This window comes from Mesoplodon mirus, assembly GCF_964341445.2.
Source record: "Mesoplodon mirus genome assembly, chromosome: 5".
NCBI classification, from domain to species: domain Eukaryota; kingdom Metazoa; phylum Chordata; class Mammalia; order Artiodactyla; family Ziphiidae; genus Mesoplodon; species Mesoplodon mirus.
The window spans coordinates 55,725,275-55,748,321 of record NC_138980.1 but is presented as its reverse complement, the minus strand read 5'-3'; the positions used below and the strand labels follow the sequence as shown (position 1 = coordinate 55,748,321).

Here is a 23,047-nt window from a genome sequence, read left to right as displayed (position 1 = left end):
TTGATACTGGTGAGCCTGTTGACCTTAGCAGACCCAAATCTGACTCTTTAAGGGAAAGACTGGATACTCATTCCTAACAAAGCCTCCATGAACTTTGAATTATTTAAACTTTTTTTTTTTTTTTTGGCTGCGTTGGATCTTCACTGCTGCGCACGGGCTTTCTCTCGTTGTGGCAAGTAGGGGCTACTCTTTGGTGTGGTGCACGGGCTTCTCATTGTGGTGGCTTCTCTTGTTGCAGAACACAGGCTCTAGGTCCGTGGGCTTCAGTAGTTGTGGCATGCGGGGTCAGCCATCGTGGCTCGCAGGCTCAGTAGTTGTGGCACTCGGGCTTAGTTTTTCCATGGCATGTGGGATCTTCCCAGGCCAGGGCTCAAACCCGTGTCCCCTGCATTGGCAGGTGGATTCTTAACCACTGCACCACCAGGGAGGTCCCAACTTTGAATTATTTAAAACTATCCACTTGAAAGGACACGAATCCTGCCCTGACATCTTAGGCCATTATTTTGATGTATAGTTTCTTTCAAAGCTCTATCTCAGTATAATCTGTGTCCCATCCAGGCTGCAGGCTAGTCATACTTTGGCTGTATTGACTTGCCAAGGGGAATTATTTATTTGGCACCAATAATATGCTCTGTACTGTATGGCACTTGGTGATAGTAATAGCTTTGGTTTATTTGGTATCTTTCCCCCAAGGAATTGAAAGGACTTTCAGATACACAGGAACGGGTAAGCTTCCCCATATTGCTCCTCCTAACTTATAGCCCTGGGCCTCTTACTAACCACTTCAGGATGATGATGATAATGTTGACATGTTTGTTGGAGAAAAGGACAGTGGTAATGGAGATGAAGAGGAATAGAGGAGGAGGAAGGAAGGAAAAAACTGAGAAGAGGAGCAGAGAAAAGACAAAATGAAAGAGTTCTAATTTCACTGCTGTAGGGAGCAAGAAACATCTTTGAGTAAATGTTACAGGGAACCTGCAGAGTAAGAGGTCCCTCAAAACTATGCCACCCGGGCTTCCCTGCTGGCGCAGTGGTTGGGAGTCCGCCTGCCGATGCAGGGGACACGGGTTTGTGCCCCGGTCCGGGAGGATCCCATGTGCCGCGGAGCAGCTGGGCCCGTGAGCCATGGCCTCTGAGCCTGCGTGTCCGGAGCCTGTGCTCTGCAGCGGGAGAGACCACAACAGTGAGAGGCCTGCGTACTGCAAAAAAAAAAAAAAAAAAAAAAAGTCACCCTTATTTCCTTTGGGAGTCAAATCCTCACCCTGGCACTCAAAGACAGCCATAGTTGAGTTCACCCAACCTATATAACTTTCTTTTGTCCTCAGTCTTTCCTGAATTAGACTCTCAGGGCTTAGAATTCCTCATCTTACAAGGAAAACATGAATTAAAATACATTCCAAAATAACCCATCATAATCTCTGATGACAAAGTCTCAGTATTAGAAGAGATGAAAGTGGGTGGCACCAGTCTTGTCACCTCCTCACCTCCTCAAACAGTAATCCCTTCTCAAGTAAGTGAGATAGTTGGTTCCCAAACAGCCTTTGTTATGAAAAGCTCCATATCTCACGGGATAAACCATCCCAGAGTTCAGAAGCTCTGGATGTTAAGAAAGGTCTTTCTTAGTTTGACTTGAAGTTTGTTTGTTTTCCACTAATGGCTAGTAATATGCAAGACTTGCTAGCCATTGTTCTGTGTGCTTTATATACATAATTTCCAAGCCTCCCAATAATTTTGAAAGATAGATATTATTATCCTCACTTCTTTAAATAGGAGAAAATAAGACTCAGGAGAGTAAATGGCTTGTCTAAGCTCACATAGCATGTTAAGTGCTAGAGTCATATTCAAAGCCAAGTCTATTTGATTCTGTAACCTATTCTCCTTCCACTTCTTAACTGATTGCGTTTCCTTCCCTTTCTGCTATCAAAACCCTACTTGCTTATAAGGTTACCTTTGATCCCAGTTCTTCTATGAAACCTTTTTTTGCATACATCCCGAGGTGTTCAATTTTCTGTTATGAGCCGTTATAGCAATTTAATTCTATAGAATTCTTATAGCAATTACTCCATTAGATCATGCATCATGAAATCTCTTCTGCTGTGAACTTAAACTTTATTTAAATATTGTTTGATTCTTTAGAATCATGGAATACCAGAAGTGAAAGTTACATAAGGGGTAATAAAAATGACAATAGTTTGTAGTTTTATGAGTATTTACTAGGAACCATGCATTACTCTAAGTGATTTACTTGCATTAATTCATTTAAACCTTGTGAAGTATGTACATATATTATTTCCATTTTATAAATGAGGAAATGGAAATGCCAAGAAATTAGTTAATTTTCCCATGCTTAATATCTACAGGTTCAGTCAGTTAACTTTGAAATGGAAAGTTATTTTTCTAAAAAGCTTATGTGTCAACAAAACCTGATGTGATTTGAACTGATTTTGTGGTAAAACCTGACGTGATCTGACATCAGACTACTCATTAATTATTTATGTCACTTAATGTTAATATTCATATGTTTTGCTGCAGAAATATTTATGTGTTTAATTATTGAGTACTACTCCAGACCTTCTTGGTATAGCGGTATGTTGTGTAATATTTTATATGACTTTCCTAACTCTGTCTTCTCAGCTCCCATGTCTGGAAACACATCTGGCCCTAAAGGCTTTTGCAGAAAGGATTTAGATCTGTACTGAGTGGTAAAAGAACCATGTTTTAAGTCAGGGTATTAGATACCAGAGCCTGGATTCATAATAATTATTCCAGCTTTTAAAAAAAAATTTATTGAACTATAGTTGATTTACAGTATCGTGTAAGTTTCAGGTATATAGCTAAGTGATTCAGTTATATACATATATGTATAACTTTTTCAGATTCTTTTCCCTTAGAGGTTATTACATAATATTAGGTATAGTTCCCTGTGCTATACAGTAGGTCCTTGTTGGTTATCTATTTTATATATAGTAGTATGTGTATGTTAATCTCAGTCTCCTAATGTACCCCTCTCCCCACCCCACCCCTTTCCTCTTTGGTAACCATAAGTTTGTCTTCTATGTCTGTGAGTCCTTTTCTGTTTTGTAAATAAGTTCATATGTATCATTTTTTAGATTCCACATATAAGTGATATCATATGATATTCATCTTTTTCTGTCTGACTTACTTCACTTAGTATGATAAGTGAAGTAAGCATCCATGTTGCTGTAAATGGCATTATTTCATTCTTTTTTATGACTGAGTAATATTCCATTGTATATATGTACCACATATTCTTTATCCATTCCTCTGTTGATGAACATTTAGGTTGCTTCCATGTCTTGGCTGTTGTAAATAGTGCTGCTGTTAACATTGGGGTGCATGTATCTTTTCGAAATATGGTTTTCTCCGGACATATGCCCAGGAGAGGGATTGCTGGATCATATGGTAGTTCTATTTTTAGTTTTTTAAGGAACCTCCATACTGTTCTCCATAGTGCCTGCACCAGTTTACATTCCCACCAACAGTATAGGAGGGTTCCTTTTTTTCTACACCCTCTCCAGCATTTATTATTTGTAGACTTTTTGATGATGAATGCCAACTATTCTAATACTTCCATGTGAAATATAAGAAAACCAAAAGTCAGGGAAGAACAATGACTTGACCAATGTTGTACAAGTGGTAAAATACATGTTTTTCATATATTAGCAGCCTTTCAAACAGGACACTTTTCATATTGACCCTTAACTAAACTCTTAGCTCTTTGAGGAGAGAGACAGTACCTGAGATGCAGGCATTTCCCTCCTGGGCCCACCATGGCACGGTGGTTAAGAGAACCCAAGATTTGTGGTCACAGGGACCTGTGTCTAAATTGTACCTCCATCACCTAATGGTCAATATGTAGCTATGGGTCATCTCTCTAAGCAAAAACAAAATGAAGACAACACTAAGGGGATGAAAGGGAATGATGGATATAGAATCTGGTACAGAACAAAGGTTAAACAACTGGAAAATTTTCTTCTTAATGGATTTTTGATGATTGAGTTTAACCTAACAGGCTTTAGTATCCCCTTTGCTTGTCTGTCATAGTGTTAGAAACAACCTCTGTGCTACAGCTTCTGGGCCTCACCTTTATCACTACAGTAGGAAGGACAAGTCCTTCTGAGAACTCCTTGTTTTGTTGCCAGCCAACCACTCATGACCCTAATTCAGTGAGGCAAATGTGGAAGTGAAAATGATTTATCTTCCATTCTAAAAAGTATGATGTTTGGAACTTGACTTGAGAAACATAATTTTTGAGCTGTATAAATTGAGAAAAATCTTCACAGAAAAAGCATTCATAGTTATTTTATAGAGAATGAATATTCTGTCACTATCCAGTTATTTTCAAAAAAGGAATGATATTCACATGTGCTAATCCTCCCCCAACTTTTAAAGTAGGCCGTATCAAGAGTGATTTACACTGAACATCAGCTGGGCTGTTGTTTTCCATTAGATAAAATATACTAGGTATAAACCAAGGATTTGGCTTAACCAAAATGGTGAACACCAGCTGGAAGACTGTCTGCAGTAGAATCACCATGGAAGCTTTTTAAACTATAGATCCTTCGTCACTCCCCCAGAAATTCTGTATTCAGTAATTCTACTAGGACCCAGGCATTTATATTTTATGTTCCCAAGTGGGGTTTTTTTTGGCTGCACTGAGTGAGGGCTTTCTCTCTATTTGCGGTGAGCGGGGGCTACTCTTCGTTGCAGTGCACAGGCTTCTCATTGTGGGGGCTTCTCTTGTTGCAGAGCACGAGCTCTAGATGCGTGGGCTTCAGTAGTTGTGGCACGTGGGATCAGTAGTTGTGGCTCACGGGTTCTAGAGTGCAGGCTTAGTAGTTGTGGTGCATGGGCTTAGTTGCTCCACAGCATGTGAGATCTTCCCAGACCAGGGCTTGAACTCATGTCCCCTGCGTTGGCAGGTGGATTCTTAGCCACTGCATCCCTAGGGAAGTCCCAGTTCCCAAGTGGTTTTGATATGTAATCAGGTTCCCAAACGACTTCTCTAAGCAAAATACTGGTCTGGGAATGGAAGCTCAGTTATTATTTAGCTTATTAATTTGTTATAGGGACTCATTCAAGTCTTTTGCCAGCACTAGTTCCCAGGTTTCTCATTTGTGAAATGGGAGGTTAGTTAACTTATCTCTAAGTTGTTTCTGGTGCTGATGTTTTATGACTTTATTTCTGAGAGTGTAGTAATTGCAATATATGGCTCTAGACTGCTTAGAAGGATAGTTTATTGTTGTTATTGTTGATGTTGTTTGCCAAGGTAGGCATTGTTCTGTAACACAAGACATAACAAACTGTGGGTATTGATACCAACAGAACAGCAGCAGTCCAGAGAACCTTTTAAAGATAAATTGTGGGGAAATCCCCTGGCTGTCCAGTGGTTAGAACTCCGTGCTTCCCCTGCCAGGGGGCCCGGGTTCAATCCCTGGTCAGGGAACTAAGATCCCACAATCCGTGTGGCACGGCCAAAAAATATATAGACATATTGTGGTAAAAACACATAACGTGAGATCCACCCTCTTAAGTTTTAGAGTGAATACTACAGCAGATTTCTGAACTTTTCCCTGTACGACTGAAACTATATAACCACGGAACAGCAAGTCCCCATCTCCCCCTCCTCCCAGCCCCTGGGAACCACCATTCTACATTCTGCTCTGATGAGTATGACTGCTTTACACACCTCATATAAATGAAATCACACAGTATATGTTCTTCTGACTGGATTATTTCCCTCAGCATAATATCCTCAGGGTCCATCCATCTTGTAGCATGAGAAGGATTTCCTCCCTTTTTATGGCTGAATAGTGTACCATCATATGTATATACCACATTGTCTCTATCCGCTCATCTGTTGATGGATATTTAGGTTGTTTTCACATCTTGGCTGTTGTGAATAATGCTGCAGTAAACACAGGAGATCAATCAAAATCCTGATTTCAATTCTTTAGGATAAATATTCACAAATGGTATTGCTGGATCATATGGTAGCTCTATTTTTCATTTTTTGAGGAAGATCCACACTGTTTTCCATAGTGGCTGTACTATTTTACATTCCCACCAACAGTGTACCAAGGTTCCAATTTCTCCATATCCTCACCAACAATGGTTATTTATTTATTTATTTTTGGTAATAGCCCTTCTAACAGGTATGCAGTGATACCTCATTGTGGTTTTGACTTGCATTTCCCTGATGATTAGTGATGTTGAGCACTTTTTCATGTGCCTGTTGGCCATTTATATATTTTCCTTAGAGGAATATCTATTAATTTCCTTTGCAAATTTTTAATTGGGTTATTTTGGGTAATTATTTTTAATTGGGTTTTTTCACTATTAAGTTGTAGGAGTTCCTCCTATATTTCGGATATTAATCCCTTTTTGGTATATGATTTTCACATATTTTCTCCCATTCCATAGGCTGCCTTTGAGGGATCCATTATTTCAATGCAAGAAAACTTAGATTTTTTTCTTCATTCTTTCTTTAAAACCTAATGGATAGTAGTCAAGCCCTTAACTTCTTTTGACTCAGTTTCCATATCTGCCAAAAGGGATAATAGCACCATTCTTAAATTAATTCTTTATCTTGTGAGCACCAGATGACTTAATGTTTATTTAGATGCTTTGCATCATACACTTAAATTATTGTCATTTTATATAACATTATCAAAATACAACTCACATGTAGTATGTGTTTATAGAAAGCTAGTTTCTCTTAGATTTGTCCATAACAAGAGTCATAGAGATCTTTTTGCAGTCTCTATTAGGTGGTAGGGAATGTGGTTGTATGTGACTTTTGAAATGCTTGGTCATCCATCTCTCCAGCTATTCATCTATGTATCCAACTCCAGTTAAGAGTATTTATCTTCTCATAATTATTTCATTCATAATAATTATAATGATATTTAAAATAATTACTATAATATTGTAATACCTTACATGTACATGGTGCTTTACAGTTTACAAAGCACTTTGGTATGCATACCATAGCAGTCCTGAGAGGCAATTGTTTTTCCCTCTTACATGGCTCTCTACTGAAGATGGTCCATTTAAGCAAAATTTTAGCTGTATTCTTGCTAATGAGAAACAGAGATGGCTGTCTTACATAGTTGTTTATCTCTTTAACACATCGATCACATAACTTGTATCCTCATGTTAATATCATCAAGCTAGTTAGAAGAAGTGGCTAATTACTTAGCAGGTACCGGAGGCCCAGAGAAAGTCCATGACTTGACTAAAATTAAATAGAAATTTAACCACAAGGGAAGATCTCTAGTCTGCGTTTCCTGATTTGGTCCAGACTCTGAATGCCTGTATACCTGATGAACCCCAGTATCTTCATCCCAACAGCATCCCTGTTCGCCTCATCTCAGGGAGCTACCATCATTGGCTCCATGCCACCTCCTTCTCTGCAGTGCCTCAGATGAAAAAAAAACCATGTCACTCTTCTCCACGTCCTAACCCCATTCTGTCACTCCTGCCTGTATGCTGGTGAAATATACTTTTGGCTTGGGGAAGAAGATTTGCAAATCACCAACTCAGAGAAGGTCCTGTTGGGGGTTGGAGTGATGCGGTGACCAAGTTCCAGGGGGAGAAGCTGTTCTATGGAGAGGGCTGTCTCCTCTGTGGTCTCTGTACTGAGAAAGGTCACTCTGTTTTCTGTATCAGTTTTCCTAAATTTATTTTGTAATGGGATATATATATATAAACATATTATTTATATATACTCCCAGGTGCAAGAACCATAGTGTAATGAGGAGACATTGGAATTCATGAGTACAGCCTTACCATTTTACAGCTGGGCAAACTGAGGCCTAATGAGTCTGAAGGATCTTGCCCAGTAAAATTGTCATGCACATGATACAGTGGCAGAGCCAGCTCAGAACTCAGAGTAGCCTTGCCTGACTCTGCATAGAAAAAGTACAACCACCAAACATTTCCAAATCAACTCATATATCTCCTTTATAGCACTTGTAAAAATTAAAACTACATAATTATTTATTTATTTTGTTTACTGTCTTTCTCCTCCACTAGGCTGGGAGCTCCTCGGGGGAGGAACTGGGTTTTGTCTTGACCACTATCCTGTCCTCAGTGTCTCGCAGGATGCCTAGCACACAGAGAGTTCTTAATAAATATTTGTTGAGTGAGTGAACAAATAGATGAATATATTAATGATAAATTAATAAACAAGCTAGGAATAGAGGCTGAGTTTTAAGATTCCGGAGTAGTAGTCATCCTGTAACATATTTTATATTTAAAGATGGCATGAATGCATTTTTCATTCATTTTGTGTACAAAGGCGAAAGGTCCCCTTGCTTTTAGGATGACAAATACAAAGTGATTTAAAATTATATAGTATATTGAGGACTGGAACAGGACCAAGGATTGGTTCAAAGCTGGTGACAGGATCTGATGGCACAGCTGACTGACCCAGGGAGGCTAGTTGTTCCAAGGATTTTGTTTCCTATACTGCATCCCACCCCATCCTATCTTCACCTTCCATCCCTTACTGCCCTCTTCATCTCACTCCTCACCCACCCATTACAGACCCTTGCCCAGTTCTCCATGTAAAGGACAGGGAAAGCTGATTCCCAGAGCTTGGCTATACTTTGTCACTGGGGGTTGCCTGGGTGTAAGAGCTAATGTTTGCCCAGATGCTCGAGTCAGCTGGATCCTTTTTAGGACATACACTCAAGTCTCTCCCCTTCTTTCTGCCCTCATCCCCAGACGTTTGTGATCAAAGACAGCCACATGTACTGGTGACACTATTCTCCTGTTTTGGTCACTCCTAGTCACCAGGTTGAGAGCAGGAGGGTCATCCTGCTGCATTATTTAGTCTAGGTAGGCTTCCTGGAGCAGAAGGCCTTCAAGGTGTTTGGATAGCTTGTGAAGGATTGTCTGTCCATTGGCCAAAGTTTATCTTTTCATCTTCTTGCCTGAATCATGGGCCAATAAATTCCTCTGTCTGGTTTTGATTCTTGCACTAGCCCTTACCTGAGAGGGTAACAGCACTAGCCCTTACCTGAGAGGGTTCTGTCTTAAACACTGAGGTTTGAAAATTAGTTAATATCAGTATGACATGATATCCTATTTCTGATTTAAGTGTGCTTCCAGTTAGAGAAGTAGCAGATCAAGAAGGGAATTTAGGCTTCACCTACCTTGGGATATTGAAGAGCAAACTGAGTTCCGGAAGAGAAAAATGACTTTTCCAAGTCCCCACAGCAAGTTCCTCTCCAGTTATTCCAATTTGTGATTTTTAAAGCTAGCCATTGTTAGTCACAAATAGAAATTTGAGAAGGTGGATAAGAATCACCTAGGAAGCTTGCTAAGCATGTTCTTTTTCAGTTGTCTGTAGTAGGGCCCAGGAATATACCCTTTAAACTCCCTTCCCATGTTCTGTTGTCTGAGGACTACACTTGCCCTGATGTAGACCCTGAGGACACCCTGATTGGTAAAGTAGGTGCAGCCAGGCAGGAAAATGACTATTGAGATGGCCCAAGATGATTAAACAGAGGTAGGCAAAAAGAGGTTGGAGAAGGTGATGGTAGTGGTGATAGAGGTGGAGGAGGATGAATTAGTGGTACATATTAAACAGGGTCTTTTGATAGCAAGCAACAGAAATCAGCTCAAGCAGCCTATATAATTTTTCTAGAGCTGCCATAATAAAATACCACAGACTGGGGGCTTAATCAATGGAAGTTTATTTTTCATAGTTCTGGTGGCTGGAAGTCCAAGTCCAAGGTGTCAGCACAGTTGATTTCATTCTAAGACTTCCCTCCTTGGCTTGCAGATGGCTGCCTACTTGCTATGTTCTCCATGGTCCTTCCTCTGTGTGCACACATCCCTTGTGTCTCTTTGTATGTCTAAATTTCCTCTTGTTAAAAGGACACCAGTCAGATTGGATTAGGGTCCCTCCAATGGCTTCATTTAATTGCCTCTTTAAAGACCTATCTCCAAATACAGTTACATTCTGGAGTACTGGGGTTAGAGCTCCAACATATGAATTTTGAGGGGACATAGTTCAGCCCATAACACTGTCCTAGGCTCACAGAGTTGATAGGGCGCTGAGAGACCAGGCTTAGTAATGGGTAAATCCAAGTGGTCTAAGTGGAGAGGATGAGGTAAGTGGTCCTGGGGATGAGAGAACAATTTAGCCTGGAAAAACCTAATGTTTTTATACTCTTCATTTCCCCTTCCTGGGGGTTATAGGCATACTTTCAGTCTTGCTGTGTTTCCATGAGATGAGATAGAGTTAAATTGTAAGGCTTTCATCCAAGTTCAAAAATATCAACCACGCAGATACATGTTGAAGACATGATTTAGCATAGTGAATGAAAGATCATGACTGTTACTTAACTTTCTCTGAGGCAGCCATTAATAGAATATAAGGGTGTACACTGAGAAATCTAGATTTAAGTTCCTGCTTCCACTTTTTGATGGAGACGCAGATAAATAGAATACTGGCAGTAGAAAACAACCAAAAGTTTAAAACTGATAATGCAATAACAGACGCTCAAATGTACCAACTATATACCAGGCACAGTTTTAAGAGCTTTACATATATTAACTAATCTTTACAGCAACTTTATGAGATAAGCATTGCTATTATATTCATTGTCCAGATAAGAAAAGTTGGTACAAAGAATAATTTTCCCAGAATCACCCTGTGAGTCATAGAGCTGGAAGTTGAACTCAGGCAGTCTGACTCTAGAGTTCTATACTATGCTGTCTCTCAATGAAGAGTGCAAAAAATTGGAGATTTTTCTAGAACAATCAGTTTTCAGATGTACTTTAAGTTACTATACGGAAATGTGTTTATTCTGTATGAAGCATCAGGGTAGATCTAGAATCAGTGGCTGGGGAGATACATTGTTAAACAGTTTCTAACTCAACTGTGTAAAGAAATTTGAAATAGTTCAATAAGGATTGGGCTACTATAGCAGATAGAGTTGATGGCCTATACCTAATAGACATTTTCCCTTTTTTTTGCTTATAAAACTATTCTTTGTTCCAGAGGGCAGTGGGTCCAACTCCAACTGCATTATTCACAATTGGTCAAGGCCAACTGTGTCAATCCTCTACCCCTCTGCCAATGACTGGTTTAGGGATGGGCATGTGATCATGTTCTGACCAGTGAGATGCTAGGGAACTCTTAGGAGACTTGGAAAGTTTTTCTACAATAGTTATTAAAAGGGAGAGGTATATAAGGAGAAAGCCTTTGGTGTGTACCACTTTTCTTCTTGTTTTAATAGTATCAGATGAGAGAAAGAAAATTGAGCCAGTGAGGAAAACCATCACTGATTTCCTATGAAATGGAAAGAACCTTGGAACTTGGTGACTCTTTTGAGCAACCAAGCAACCCTGGTGCCACTTCCCTTCGGACTTCTTGTTAAGTGAGATGTCACAACTTTGTATGGTTAAATATACTGTTACTGTGACTCGAATCATCCTGATACAGCTGCCTTAGAAGATAATGAATTCAATCCTTGGAGGTATATAAGCAGAACCTGGAGGCCCACTTATCAGGAATGTAATAGCAGGGGCTCAGGCTTTAGATAGGGTTTTACTGGAGAACAATTAAGGTCACTTCTAGTCCTAATAGTCTGTGATTGTCTTCATGCCCCTATACAACCCTGGCATAAGTCACTCTGTGTGACTCCCTATGTCTGTGTGTATTGAGTCAGGCTGGCAGCCACGGTTGACATTCTCTATGAGTCACTTGTAGTGTCAGGCCCTTGTTAAAAGGCAGAGGCTGTGATGTCACAGTTCCTCCAGTGACACAGCATCAGGGGACAGCCAGAAATAGATATGTGGAAGCCCTTGCCACCGGCGCTCTCTTGTACTCTGACACAAGTCACATTTCTCTTAGCTCAGAAACCAGGCTTCTGGAGAAATGGTGAACCAAAATAGACAGGATGTCTAGTCACTCTCCGAGAATTTCCCGTCTACTCTGACAAAGTTCTGGGGACACCCAAGGTGAAACTCGCCAAGCAGAACATTGAGAAAGTGACAGAGATTTAGCTGGGCTTTGGTTCCCCATCACAGTGGGCCCCTCAGAAAAGAAGACACTGAGAAAACGTTTAGAGTCAGCTTTGTCCTCAATGCATTCTTGAGATCTAAGGTGGGGAAGTGTTGGAGACTATGGTCTGCTTCATTTCTTATGTCCTGGTGCTGCAGGCTGCTGCTGAATGTAGCAGCCAAACCCTTTAGAGCCATACCAGCCATCTGATGGGATGCAAAGAAGCCAGAGACCCCTGGCACTTTTGCTTAGAAACAATTTTTACATAATATCGATTATCATAGCAGCAGATAATATTTGTTGGGATTTTAGGGGATCAGTAGAAAATATCTACCTTTTTCCCTAAATCTAAGCCAATTCAGTGATGGATGTAAGAGTCAGGAACATGGTTATCAAAGTGTCAACTCTGTTACTGATGAAAGTTAGGTTGGAGCATTTGGCTGAGGGTTGAGGAAACAATGGTTGTCCTAATACTGCATCTCAGCAAAGAACATTCTCAGACCAGGAGAGCATGTCCAATCACAGGCATCCCCTTAGAGAGTGGGAATCTCCTTTGTTGAACCTAATGCATGGCTGAGAGCAGACCCCAAAGTACCCTTCCAAATGCACACTCGGATAAATCTCCTCTCCCTTGGGAAGTGTGAGTAAAAGTGGGAAGAGAGTCCAGGAATGTTGGTCTAGCTGAAGTGCCTGCACATGGAAATATGATGAGTGAGAAATAAGTGTTTTCCCAACCATACTGGCTGAGTCCTCAATATTTGCTAGACACTGTGCCAGGTATCTGCATAGACTATACAGTTTAATTCTCTTTTCAACCTTCTGAGGAAAGTCCTAGTATTATCTTCATCCCACAAATGGAGAAACCGAGAAACTGAGGCCCAGAAAGATCAAGACCTTTGTGGAGGTGGCACACCCAGTATGTGGTGAGAGGGGATCAGGATGGAGCTGTGTATGAGGCCAGAACCCACCGTGTAGGCACCATGCTGCACCTCCTTGTCATGACTGCGTACTGTGGTTGGGGTACTATGAGGAGATGGGGGAACACAGGGTTCATGATTGGGTGACTTGGGCTCTGACCCAAGTTCGGCCACGTCTTAGCCCCACAGCTGTGGTGTCCTCACCTGCAAAATAGGGATTGTGATTCCTCTTCTGAGAAGCTCAGGAAGTCCCTATGAGGGTCAAGTGAGATCATGGGTATTAAAGTGTTTGGTAACTGGCAGGCCCCAGGCACACATGTGCATCTGGGACTGGGAGAGCTCTGAGTTCCATCCCTGCCTCCCCTAAGAACTTTCCCGATGATGTGGTCCAGCCTCTTGATTTGCAATACCTCAGTTTCGCCACCTGTAAAATGAGCACACTAGTCCTTGACTTAACTCAGAGGTGTTGAGATAACTCAAAGAGGGTAAGGCTAAGACAGTGCTTTCTTTGTGCACTGTTGACACTCAGGAATATGATGAGGACTGTTATTTTCTGTGAGATGTGTTGAGGACAGTGACTATTTTTGGTGATAAAATGATATTTTTATACTTTCGTAGACTCACTTATCTGAAGAATTTAAAGGTTGGTAAATTTAGCTTTGCATCTCAGCAATTTTATTATACAAAATAAAATACTAAAAGAAAAATCTTTATCTAATTCAAATGATTCAACTCAGAAACATAAGCAAGTATTAGCTTTGTAGTCAGCCTTATGTGCTAAGGGGCTAAGGGGCATAAAATAAAGATCCAAACATGCATATAGTGCTTACTGTGTGTCTATTATAATTCTAGATACTTTAAATATATTCATTTATTTAATGTTCACAATAATCCTGTGAACAGGCATATTATTATCTCCGTTTTGCAAGTGGGGAGTAGGGGAAACAGAGGCTCGGAGAGGTTAAGTGACATGCCCAGAATCTCACAGAGCATAAGCAGCAGAATCAGGGTTTGAACCCAAGCAGTGCACCTTCAGAATCTATTTTCTTAACCATTAGAGCAGGACTTGAGAAGCATAGTCCCTGCCTTCAAACAGCTTGCAGAACAGTTTACGAACCAGTTGAGAGGCAAGCATTACATAGGTAATAAATAAATTAGAAAGCCGTACAAAACACTGCTGTGTTGAACTACATGCCAAATGATGCTGTCTGAACTACAGGATTAAAAGATTCAGAGTAGAGCAAGGTCATGGAAGTGATACAGGAGAAGTGGTACCTGACCTGGGCCTTTTAGGGCAGTAGGATTTGAATAGGTAGGTAAAACAATAAGACCACCCACGTGGTACTTGGCCCAGCCTAATGGACCTCTTAATTGAGAAAGCATTGGCTGAAAAAATATCACTAAATAAGGAAATATATCATACAAAGAAGACGGCTCTAGGAATAAACAGAGGACAATATTCCAGACCACTTACTAATCGTGTGACAATTTGTGCTTCAGTGTCTTCGTCCATAAATGCAGATAGCAATTCCGACTTTGCCTTCCTTCCAAAGTCAAACTCATTCTGAAAATAACAAAGTACTGTATACATATGCAGTGAAGTAATATTTTTAAAATAATTTATATTTTTAGATAATTTAAATTTTTATCTTTTTTCTTCCCAATTACAGGGGCTTTGCCCTAGTTGGCTGAGGAGTCTGTTGCCTAGAAAAAGGAAGGGCAAGATTAGGAATGCCAGAGGAGGGATACACACCTAAAGGAACATCCATAAAAACAGGCTGTAGTTTACTTGAGAGGGGGTTGCCTAAATTCCTGTAGCTGCCTGTTTGGCATATATCAAGACCAGGCTTTATCTAAGTGGTGTCTGCCCCTGAAGGCCAGTTAGAAGAGCCTGCGCCTTTCTGGCTTCAAAGCTAGTAGGAAACAGAAGGAGAGAGAAGGGAGTGAAAGAGCAGAGCAAAGAGACATGGTTCTAATGTTCTCATCCCTGTGTTGGCTTTGGCACAGGAAGCCAGAGGTTCATTAGAGAAATTGGGGCGACATTGACTGAGATTTGCTTCTTCACCAGCCTAGGGCACAAGATGGACCTGACAGTCCCGTGTGGTGTAGGTTGGTCCCAAGAATACTTGAGAGTGTGTTTGGGAATCTTGCCAGTGTGAGTTATGGTGGTAGGGGCAAGCTGGTCCTGCAGTGAAGACTGAGGGTAGACCTGCCAGATGGGGAGAGTGGAGTTACAGCCAAACCTCGAAGTCTCTGCTGCTAGCAGTGGGTGGGGTGAAGCCCAGGTGGCCAGGGGCCCCCAGTCTGTATTCTGATTGAAGAAAAAGAGAAAATAAGAAGCAGTGTCCTGCCAGCTTCCCTTTCTGCCATGTGGGGCAGAGGGGCAAGTGGATACAAGAGATGTGATTTCTAGACCACGGTGGGCAGGAGACCATCCTTCTACCTATATATCACCATGAACAATTGTTAACCACAACTGTAGACTTCTCCCTCTCTCCACGTTTTCCTTATACACAGAATTCCTCTTGCTGGAGAAGCAGGGAGAGACTGTTTGAAAGATTAAAACATTTTTATTCTAAGGAGACTGATACTACCTAAAGTGACCATTTAGATAATAAGAGCAGACAGGTTTTAAACTAGATTGATCATTTAGTTCATTTTTCTACTGTCAGGTGAGAGTTATAGACAAATGAAAGTTCACTTACAAGCAAGATATCCAAGGTGAAGTGGAAACAAAATTGTGTGATTCAATTATGTATAATGGTATTGTTTTTAAACATTTCTGACTGAAAGTAACCCATCTAAATATTGAATTTTTAAATATTAAGCAATATTAACCTTTGGCTGAAACAAGATAATATTTGTAAAAGTTCCTGGCACATATTAAGTGCTATAGGTGAATATTAATTGTTTTCATGTTGTTTGGGGTCAAGGTCAGGAAATAGAACCACCGTGTTCTTTGTATCACAGCTCTTTTAGAGCCTGAACGCTGGGCAAGATGGACCCAGAATAGCCTCACTGCTTTTCCTTTGTGTGATGATGTGAGGAAGTGTGGTCCAGAGGAGAGATTCCCAAACCTGGTCCTGCATTAGAATCATCTGAACTGCTTATTTAAAAATATAGATAATTTCTCCTCTGGTTCCCCTTGTGATTATGATTCAGTATTTCTGGGGAGGTGCCAAGGCATCTTTTAAACACCATTAGAAATCTGTTCGGATGGCATTGTAAGTACCAAGGGGCACAGTGGTACATCTTCAGTTATTTTTTTCCTTCTTTGTTGTTGACTCTCACAGACTCACTTATGGGTAGACTAGAGAACATCTGGTTTGTTTTTTTAGTTTTGTCTGTGTCTAACCAGCTCAGCTTCTGTCAATTCCCTAAATTCCAAAACAAAATAAACGTAAGGAATGATGAGATTTTTTGTTGGCCAGCTCAAAGAAAATGGCATCTCCCCTTTACTTCAGAACACAGTCTCCATGCCAAGAGCAAAGATTAGGTGTGAGGGGAAATCCTTAATGGGAAAGAACCATTTTCTTGTTTTTCTCTCCTGTTTTCCTCCCTGTTTTCATGTCCCAGAGGTCCATTGTTCCTATCAACTCTCAAAGAGGATTTTTATTGCAGCACAAATTGCTTAGCAAGCAAGGTGCATGCTAGAATTCCTATAAGAAAGTCTTCTTTCTTTAGAGTCCTAGCACTTTCTCCCACTTCTGCCACCAGTTTTAGGGTGCCGTTGCCTTACTGTGGCCTCCCCAGCACTTTCTGAGACATTATTTTTGGTTGGTCACCTGACCAAAACTGGTGCCCTGGCTGAAGCTGGCAAATGGCCATTGTGCTGAGCATAATCGTTCCAGTAAAACATGGCTGATTAACAAATAAATCTCCATACGCCTTTCTATTCTCATTTTGCTGTTAGAATTCTGGCCCCTCTCAGAGGTCACGCTAACCTAGTTAAGGCTCTAGGAGAAAATACTGTCATTCCAGCTCATTGCATTTACATTAAAATGTATTTTCCTTCAGCTGACATGCTAACCAGCAACTCGTCATCTGCAACTTCTCACAAAATCTGAATTGCAGGGCACCATCCGTTATTTAAGCTGGAATCAGGCAAGCTCAGCGAAAATATATGATGGGCAGCAAGACATGAAGGCCCTTAAAGTTCTAGCTCTGTGCACTTCAATATGGATAAAGTAAAAAGATTTCGATGTAAAGAAGATTACTGCATAGTAAAGGATTCTAACTGCTGGGGTCCTTCCGCTTTCGCATCCTGTAGAGATGATATGGTATTGTGAGAGCATGAATGTCAGAGTCAGACTTCCTGGTTGAGATTCCTGTTCTACTACAGACAAAGTTTGGGGATTTGGGCAGGTTACTTAGCTTTTTTGTGCCACAGTGTATATTTCTATAAAACAGGAGTGATAATAAAATAGTACATATCTCACTGGGTTACCATGAGGCTTAAATGAGATCATTGCTGTAGAGTGATATGTTACATATGCTCAATCGATGTTAGCTATTATTATTATTTTACTATTAGTATTATGTATGCTCAATCAATGTTAGCAACTTATTTATTTATTTTAACATCTTTATTGGAGTATAATTGCTTTAAAATGGTGTCTTAGTTTTTGCTTTATAACAAAGAGAATCATCTATACATATACATATATCCCCATATCTCCTCCCTCTGCATCCTCCTACCACCCTCCCTGTCCCACCCCTCAGCTCGGTCACAAAACACCGAGCTGATCTCCCTGTGCTATGTGGCTGCTTCCCATTAGCTATCTGTTTTACATTTGGTAGTGTATATATGTCCATGCCACTCTCTCATTTCATCCCAGCTTACCCTTCCCCCTCCCCATGTCCTCAAGTCCATTCTCTACATCTGCGTCTTTATTCCTGTCCTGCCCCTAGGTTCTTAAGAACCTTTTTTTATTTTTCTATAAGATTCCATAGCATATGGTATTTGTATTTCTCTTTCTGACTTACTTCACTCTGTATGACAGTCTCTAGGTCCATCTGCCTGACTACGGATAACTCAATTTCGTTTCTTCTTATGGCTGAGTAATATTCCATTGTATGTATGTGCCACATCTTCTTTATCCATTCATCTGTCAGTAGACACTTAGGTTGCTTCCATGTCCTGGCTATTGTGAATAGAGCTGCAATGAACATTGTAGTACCTGACTCTTTTTGAATTATGGTTTTCTCAGGGTATATGCCCAGTAGTGGGATTGCTGGGTCATATGGTAGTTCTATTTTTAGTTTCTTAAGGAACCTCCATACTGTTCTCCATAGTGGCTGTATCAATTTACATTCCCACCAACAGTGCAAGAGGGTTCCCTTTTCTCCACAACCTCTCCAGCATTTATTGTTTGTAGGTATTTTGGTGATGGCCATTCTGACTGGTGTGAGGCGGGATACCTCATTGTAGTTTTGATTTGCATTTCTCTAATGATTAGTGATGTTAGGTATTCTTTCATGTGTTTGTTAGCAATCTGTATATCTTCTTTGGAGAAGTGTCTATTTAGGTCTTCTGCCCATTTTTGGATTGGGTTGTTTGTTTCTTTGATATTGAGTTGCATGAGCTGTTTGTAAATTTTGGAGGTTAATTCTTTGTCAGTTGCTTCATTTGCAAATAATTTTTTCCCATTCTGAGGGTTGTCTTTTCGTCTTGTTTATGGTTTCCTTTGCTGTGCAAAAGATTTTAAGTTTCATTAGGTCTCATTTGTTAATTTTTGTTTTTATTTCCATTTCTCTAGGAGGTGGGTCAAAAAGGATCTGGCTGTGATTTATGTCATAGAGTGTTTTGCCTGTTTTCCTCTAAGAGTTTTATAGTGTCTGGCCTTACATTTAGGTCTTTAATGCATTTTGAGCTTATTTTTGTGTATGGTGTTAGGGAGTGTTCTAATTTCATTCTTTTACATGTGGCTGTCAAGTTTTCCCAGTACCACTTATTGAAGAGGCTGTCTTTTCTCCATTGTATATTCTTGCCTCCTTTATCAGAAATAAGGTGACCATATGTGCATGGGTTTATCTCTGGGCTTTCTATCCTGTTCCATTGATCTATATTTCTGTTTTTGTGCCAGTACCATACTCTCTTGATTACTGTAGCAATGTAAAGCAATGTAAATGTCCATATACAGATGAATGGATTTCTTAAATGTAGTATATACATACAATGGAATATTGTTTAGCCTTTAAAAAATGGAAATCTTGCCTTTTGCGACAATTTGGATGAACCTTGAGGACATCACGTTACGTGAAATAAGCCAGTCACAGAAGAAATAAGCCAGTCACAGAAGTAATAATACTACAGGATGCCACTTACATGATGAATGTAAAATAGTCAAACTCATAGAAGCAGGGAGTAGAATGGTGGTTGCCAGGGACTGGGGGAGATGGAAATGGGGATGTCTTAGACATAGGGTACAAAGTTTCAGTTGATGAATAAGTACCGGAGACCTACTCTACAGCATAGTACCTATCTTAGTCTGTTTGGGCTTCTATAACAAAATACCACAGACTGGTTAGCTTATAAGCAACAGAAATTTGTTGCTTATAGTTCTAGGAGCAAGAAGTCTGAGATCAGGGTGCCAGCATGGTCAAGTAAGGGGCTTTTTCCAGGTTTCAGACTTCTCATTGTACCCTCACATGGCAGAAGTGACTAGGGATCTCTGTGGTATCTATTTTATAAGAGCACTAATCCCATTCATGAGGGCTCCACCCTTATGGCCTAATTACCTCCCAAAGGTCCCACCTACTAGTACCATCACTTTGGGGGGTTAGGAGTTCACCATATGAATTTTTTGGGGGACACAAACATTCAGGTCATCACTGTTCCTATAGTTAACGATACTGTATTGTACACTTAATATTTTGCTAAGAGGGTAGATCATATGTTAAGCATTTTTATCACAAAAAATAATGACTTATGATTAAGAGGGCAGGAGGAAACTTTTGGAGTTGAAATAGTTAAGGCATAGATTGTGGTGAAGATTTTGCAGGTGTTGTACTTATCTCCAAATACATCGAGTTATATACATTAAATATGTACAGCTTTTTGTATGTCAATCATATCTCAATAAAGTGGTTAAAAGAAAACTCTTATTAGGGTTGCTGATAGGATTAACTGAGCAACTATTCATAGAAGCACTTAGCAGAATGCCTGATGCTTGTTAAGTGCTTAATACATGGCAGTACATTATTATTACTATTGTTACAGCTCCTTGTGGAACAAATCATAGGAGTATTTCCAAGTCATAGGAGTATTTTCCTCATGCAGATTATCTGAATGGGCTGAATCATCAGTGAAAAGAGAGAATGAACAGCTCAAAAATAGGACACCTGAGAGAATGGAGCCAATATGACACTTGGGTGAGTTAAACTTATAACCCTCAAGCATCAGACCTTGGACTAGATGATTCAGAATTTTCTGAGGATGTTAAAATATGGATTACTGGGGCCCCATCCCATATTTATTGAATCAGAATATCCTTCAGGAAGCAGGTCCCAGGAATATGTATGTTTTAAAGCTCCTTAGGTATACATTATGGACGGCCAGATTTGGGAACCATATGACTAGGCTGCCGCCTACATGGAGTGACTTACAGCAAGCCAAAAGATTGTCTTATATTATGATTTGTTTCTCTCATGACCTTCCATTTATACATCCATTCCTCCACCTGTTCACCTGTCTATCAGCCAAACATGTGTTAGTGCCCAGGGTTTGCCTTATGACCTGCTACTGCGGTTGTTGATGCAAAGATTAATGATCAATGCTCTTAAAGAGTTGATAGTCTAAGAGATTAGATAAATTAAGTATAAATAATATATGATGAGCTATAAAGTGCTATGGGAGTTCATAAATGGACCCTGCCTATTTAGTGAGAAAACTGAAAGTCAAAATGGTAAAGTGGCATGAATACAGGAAGGGGTGAAAGAATCATTAATGGTCTCAGTATATCTAGCATAGCAGGCAAGATTGTCTTTTGCTAGAATTTTGTAGCATGTTTTTCATTGTTATTTTTTTCAGCTTTATTGAGGTATAATTGACAAATAAAATTCTGAGATATTTAAAGGGCCCATTGTAGTGATTTGATATATGTATATATACATTGTGAAATAATTCTGTTTATCTAGTTAACTATCACATCCATCACTTTACATATTTGTCTTTTTTTTCCTATTTCTGGTGAGAACATTAAGTTCTATTCTCTTAGCAAACTTTAATTATATAATATAGGGTTATATTCACCAGCGTATACATTAGATCCTCAGAATTTATTCATCTTTTTAAAAACAATTGAAGTATAGCTGATTTACAATATTGTATTAGTTTCAGGTGTGTAACATAGTGATTCAATATTTTTATAGATTATACTCCATTTAAAGTTACTACAAAATAATGGCCATATTTCCCTATGCTGTATAATATATTCTTGTTACTTACCTATTTTATACATAGTAGTTTGTATCTCTTAATCACATACTCCTACCTTGCCCCTCCCCACTCTGCTCTCCCCACTGGTAACCACTAGTTTGTTTTCTATATCTGTGAGTCTGTTTCTGTTTTGTTTAAACATTTATTTGTTTTATTTTTTAGATTCCATATATAAGTGATAACATAGAGTAGTTTTCTTCCTGTGTCTGACCTTATTTCACTGAGCTTAACACTCATCCACATTGTTGTAAATGTCAGAATTTCATTCTTTTTTATGGATGAGTAATATTCCATTGTGTATATACTACAACTTCTTTATCCATTCATCTGTTGATGGACACCTAGGTTGCTTCTATATCTTAGCTATTATAAATAATGCTACTATGAACATTGGGGTGCATGTATATATTTGAATTTGTATTTTCATTTTCTTTGGATATATACCCAGGAGTGGAATTGCTGGATCATAAGGTAGTTCTATTTTTAGTCTTTTGAGTAACCTCCATACTAATTTCCACAGTGGCTGCACCAATGTACATTGCTACCAACAGTGTACCAGGGTTCCCTTTGCTCCATATTCTCCCAGCATTTGTTATTTATGGTCTCTTTGATGATAGCCATTCTTAAATATGTGAAGTTTGTGGTTTTGATTTGCATTTCTCTGATGACTAGCCATGTTGAGCATCTTTTCATGTGCCTATTGGCCATCTGTATGTCATTTTTGAAAAATGTCTATTCAGGTCTTCTGCCCATGTTTTAATTGTTTTTTTTTTAATTTTGATATTGAGTTGTATGAGCTATTTATATATTTTGGACATTAACCCCTGTTGGTCATATCATGTGCAAATATTTTCTCCTATTCGGTAGGTTGTCTTTTCACTTTGTTGATGGTTTCCCTTACTGTGCAAAAGCTTAGTTTGATTAGGTCCCATTTGTTTGTTTGTTTATTACTGGGGTATAGTTACTTTACAATGTTGTGTTAATTTCTGCTGTACAATGAAGTGAATCAGCTGTATGCATACATATATCTCCTCCCTCTTGGACCTCCCTCCCACCCCCCATCCCAGCCATTTGTTTATTTTTGTTTTTATTTCTTTTGTCTTAGGAGACAGATCCAAAAAATACTGCTATGACTTATGTCAGTGTTCTGCCTATGTCTTTTCTAAGAGTTTTAAGTTTCAGACCTTACATTTAAGTCTTTAATCCATTTTGAATTTATTTTTGTATATGGTATGAGAAAATGTTCAAATTTCATTCTTTTATGTGTAGCTGTCCAGTTTTTCACAGCACTACTTGTTGAAGAGACTGTCTTTTCTCCACTGTATATTCTTGTGTCCTTTGTTGTAGATTAATTGACCATAAATGCATAGGTTTTTTTTCTGGGCTTTGTATTCTGTTCCCTTGATCTATATGTCTGTTTTTGTACCAGTACCGTGCTGTTTCTATTACTATGGTTTTGTGGTATTGTCTGAAGTCAGGCAGTATGATATCTCCACTTTTACTTGCTTTTTCTCAAGATAGTTTTGGTAGTTCAGGGTCTTTTGTAGTTCCATATAAATTCTAGGATTATTTGTTCTAGTTCTATGAAAATTGTCCTGGGTATTTTGATAGGGATTACGTTAAATCTGTAGATTGCTTTAGGTAGTA

General features: G+C 39.5%; 1 long non-coding RNA gene across 1 annotated transcript in view; it reads left to right on the top strand.

Annotated features, from left to right (window-relative positions):
• Positions 1-20,318, top strand: part of LOC309803968 — a 127,543-nt gene extending 107,225 nt beyond the window's left edge. Inside the window, exon 3 of the long non-coding RNA XR_014294030.1 lies at positions 20,243-20,318. This is a non-coding gene — a long non-coding RNA (uncharacterized lncRNA). The remainder of the gene's footprint in view (positions 1-20,242) is intronic.
• The last annotated feature ends 2,729 nt before the right edge of the window (positions 20,319-23,047 follow it).